Raw genomic sequence first — 4,832 nt, 5'->3', positions numbered from 1 at the left:
CTGACTTGCCATAATCGAAGCAATTGGCCAATTAGAAAAAAATCATACCTAACAGTTTTCTGAAATATTGTTTTTGGTGGGCTCTCTGAGTAATGAGGTATTAAGCTCCCAAGAAGTATTCAGATCCAGATTTCACTTTTCAAGATTAGGACTTCTGACAAAAATAAAATAAAAATTATGAAGATACTGAAAAAAGTCTGAAAGAAAGAAGATATGTAAAGTGTGATTTAAAAATAACAATAAAAATGTTCAAATTCTTTTTATGATTTTAATTTTTACGACTGGAGACTCCCCTTAATGGTGCCAGTTGCAATTGAGTGCTGTGAATCGAATTCCAAATTGCAGCAAGTTATTAAACAGGACAGCTTCATCTGGATCTTGGTTGAGTTTTCCTCGTAAGTCAATACATATGGTATTTTCTTGTAGATCATGGAGCCAGATTGTTACGGGAAACCAGCTGCCCACTGAAAGTCATGGAGGACATCTTGTTCAGATGCTGTTCCTGCACCTATGTCACCAGAGATCAGCGTGTGATTTTGAGCCATCTGGCTGCCCATGGTGATGAACAATCCAGGTGCCAGCATCCTCCCATGTCTGGCTCATTCCAAGTGCTCGGCAACACTCAGAACCACAAGAGTGAAAAGCTATTTAAGTGCAAGCTTTGCTCCCAAGAGTTTGCTTATAATTCCCTTCTGACCTATCATAATCAAACACATGCTGGTCAAAAACCATTTAAGTGCATGCGATGCCCCAAAACCTTCACTCAGAGTAAAAGTCTAATGTACCACAATCGAACACACACAGGTGACAAGCCATTTAAATGCAAACTTTGTCTCAAAGAGTTTGATTGTAATTCCTTTCTGAGCTACCATAATCGTTTGCACACTGGTGAAAAGCCATTTAGGTGCATGCAATGCCCCAAAGCCTTTGCTCTAAATTCCTATCTACAACGCCATAATCAAACGCACACCGGTGAAAAGCCATTTAAGTGCATGCAATGCCCCAAAGCCTTTGTTCGGAGTAGAAATCTGATCTACCACAACCGAGCACACACTGGCGACAAGCCATTTAAGTGCAAGCTTTGCCCCGAAGAGTTTGCTTGTAATTCCCGTCTGACCTACCATAATTATTTGCACACTGGTGAAAGGCCATTTAAGTGTTTGAAGTGCCTCAAAGCCTTTGCTCAAAATTCCCATCTGCGTTGTCATAATCGTATACACACTGGTGAAAAGCCATTTAAGTGCAAGCAGTGCTCCAAATCCTTTACTCAAAGTTCCTTTCTGAGAAATCATAATCGAACACACACTGGTGAAAAGCCATTCAAGTGCAAGTGGTGCTCCAAAGCCTTTGCTGAGAGTAGCAGCCTGACCCACCACAATCGTATGCACACAGGTGAAAAGCCATATAAGTGCAAGCAGTGTTCCAAAGCCTTTGCTCGAAATTCCTCTCTGATAAATCATAAGCGAACACACACTGGTGAAAAGCCATTCAAGTGCAAGCAGCTCAAAGTTCCTCTCTGAGAAATCATAATCAAACACACACTGGTGAAAAGCCATTTAAGTGCAAGCAGTGCCCCTTAGCCTTTGCTCAAAATTCCTCTCTACAAAGCCATAATCAAATGCATACAGGTGAAAAGGCATTTAGGTGCTAGCAGTGCCCCAAAGCCTTTTCTCGTAATACCAGTCTGATCCACCATTATCGAAAACAGTGTTTAAGGGGAAACAAGATTGTTTAATGGTTTCTAATTTTTCATTTATCGTGCTGAAATATAGTATACTGATGTATTTCTCAATGGTGATTTCAAATACGCAATTAGTTTTCAGATAGCTGTACTAGATCCTGAACTATCAAGAAATTTGTAATTTTAATTGGACCCTCATTATGGGTCGTTAGCATAAAATTCTTTATAATATATCAACTGCTTATAGAATTGCATTCACCAAGACATGCTTTGTGCGGTGATGCTATTTCTGTTGCTTTATGTCATGCTATAATTTTATTTAATTAGTTCTAAAGCCTTAATTAGATGCTAACGACCCGTAAGAAGGACCTAATTAAAATTTTATATTTATTAATAACTCAGGATCTAGTAAAGCTATCTGAAAACTAATTACATGTTTAAAATCACCACTGGGAAATTCATCAGTATACTAAATTTCAGTGAGATAATTAAAAAATAAAAAATGTTAAGACTCGTATCACCTTAAAAACCTTAAAAGTGCAAATAATGCCCCAAAAGCTTTGCTCAGTTTAGTTGTTTATCCGCCAGAACCAAATGCGCACGTGCGGAAGGCCTTGCGGTTAACCCGTAAGTTGAGCCTGCCCCATGTGTAATCCTTTAGCTCGTGCAAAACAATGCCTTTTCAATCAAAGTATGCATATAACTGAGTGCGAAATAGGTCCCAAGGCCTTTGCTCAGCTTAATAGTGAAGCTCACCACAATGAAGTGCATAAGCATAAGAAGCCTCACAAATCCCAGCAGCGTTCCAGGCCGTTTTCTAAACGGCCTTGCCTCATCGGGCACATGCTAACGCATTAGGTTAACAAACCCTAAGGGCATTTGCGTAAAGCCTGCAGCAGGTAGGCCTTTTAAATGCCAGCAATATTCAAGAAGTTTCTATCATTATTCCATCTTGGTTGTCTACAGTCAGAGTCTTTGGCATTGCCTTGCGGCCTTTCGTCCGAATGCCATCATTTGTCATCACACAATTGTATTGGTGCGTAGGAAATGATTGTTCTCCGGCTCTGATCTAGGAGCTGGGTCAATGAATAGCAGACATTGCTTTATGAATTTCAAAGCAGCAACTCTGTGTTCTTCAACTTGCTCGATGTATTCTTATTGAGGCGAGGTCTAATATGTTTGTAAAAATGTCTTCATTGTTTTCTTTTGACACTACTCTTATCTACCTGGAAGATATAATCGTGCCAAAAGTTGATGTGTGACTAATATTCAATCTTGATTATTAAAAAAAAAGTGTGGAGTTTCAACTTTTACATTGTTGTTCCTTTCATATATATTTGACAGCTTGAACCAGGGGAAGATATAGAGAAATTGAGACAGGAGAGAATAGACAGCTGACTACCAACGATTATTTAGTGGGAACTTCTTTTTCCTTGCGTGTTTTCAGACACCAACAAAAATTATTACATATTAAAACCTATTATACTAATATAATAATGCATGTGTATGTTTACAAAATTTTCACATTACCTAAACCTAAACTAATATTTTAAATTCACCCGCCACAAGCTCATACTGCCATTTTCTGGACCGTGACGCACCGTAGATATTGTCTCTCCTTTTTGTGAATAGTGATGGACGGGGTGCTGACGCACCCACTCGCTTGTTCTTCGATAGCAAGCGCCTCGAGCATCTCGCGCGCATGAGTATTGTTATTACTGGCTAGGATGGTTATGTCCTTGAACGCTGCACTGCAGTGGCAAGTCCTGCAATGAGCTGCAAGATGCCCTGCCGACGTTCCTTTAAGGGATGCTGCGTGCTCGCGGGCTCTGTCGTTAATGCATCGGCCCGTCTGGTCGATGTAGCACTTCCCGCATGAAAGGGGAATGTTGTAAACCACTCCTGTCATGCATGGTACATATTGTGTTCTGTGGGCAATGTCGCACGTTTTTTCTTTGCCTGTTCTGTTGTTAACTCGTCTGTACATGGAGTACGCTTTGTTAGGCGCGGAGCATACTACTTGGATCTCATTCCTCGCGGCGATCTTTTTCAATTTGTGCGTAATCCCGTGAACGTATGGTAGCACAGCGATCTTCCTTCGGGTTTCCTCGTTTACTTTTTTGCCCGACTTTGCACTCTTCAAGTTTCTGCAGATGGTCTCACAAACGGGTACCAAGATACTTGTTGGGTATCCCGAATTCCGTAATCGTGACATCTGTTTTCCAAAGCTCTGCCCTATCTGGTGTTTACATGATTGTTTAAGGCAGAAACTAACGCCGTGCTGGCGATACCTCTCTTAATAGTTCTTGAGTGGCCAGAGGTAAACGGCAGAAACCCTTTTGCTGACCGGGGTTCGTACCTCCAGCAAACGTGCCCTTGTTGGAAAATTAGCGCGAGGTCTAGGAATTTGATATTTTTGTCCACAGGGGATTCATGTGTGAACACCAAGTCGGGGCAACTTTCTTGAAACACTTGCAGAATAGTATCCTTGCATTCTTCACTCTGGTCGTCACCTTCTGTGGCACAAAGTACTAAAAAATCGTCCACATATCGGAAGATGGCTGTGACCCTTGTATCTGTCAGATTACTTGCGATGATCTTTCCGCATGCCCCCAGTAATAAGTCACACAATTGCGGCGCTACCCGAGACCGAAAGTATATCTTCCCCTTGTTCAAGCTGTCAAATATATATACAAGTATGTACCAACAAGCTCCACTATCAACCGTTACTTGTTCCTTTCAGCTGCTGCGGTTTATGGTACTGAAGTAAGGGCTGGTCTGCATGCTTGTGACTGCATATGACCAAAGAAACCCATTTTTAAGCCTTTTGTGAGGGTTTACAACTTTCTGCACTGCTGTGCAGCCGGTCGTAAGCAGTCACAAGAGGCTTGAAAACTGGTCTTGTCTCAGTCGGTTGTAGTCAAACGTAAGTGCGTGAAGTAACTTTTTTCAAGATTTTCATTTTGACATCCTGTACAGTGCTAAGACCTCATTTTAGCAGTTACCTCGGTGGGGAACTAATTGCCGTGTCTGTGTGCACACCGCAAAACTTGCTGCTACCGGTTGGGACGTTGCTAGTTGAATCCCTCACTCTGCCCAGCTGGTTTTGCTATAAATTGGCACTGTATCCATTTTGCATGCGCCTTCTGGA

General features: G+C 41.5%; 1 pseudogene; it reads right to left on the bottom strand.

The window, feature by feature from the left end:
* Window positions 1-599: 599 nt before the first annotated feature.
* On the bottom strand, window positions 600-1,612 carry LOC120843241 (annotated as a pseudogene).
* Between the last annotated feature and the right edge of the window lie 3,220 nt (window positions 1,613-4,832).

The sequence above is a fragment of the Ixodes scapularis genome, unplaced genomic scaffold (assembly GCF_016920785.2).
Source record: "Ixodes scapularis isolate PalLabHiFi unplaced genomic scaffold, ASM1692078v2 PGA_scaffold6__148_contigs__length_123643588, whole genome shotgun sequence".
Classification (NCBI taxonomy): Eukaryota; Metazoa; Arthropoda; class Arachnida; order Ixodida; family Ixodidae; genus Ixodes; species Ixodes scapularis.
Note: the sequence above shows the minus strand (reverse complement) of the source record. Positions and strands in the feature narration are given on the sequence as shown.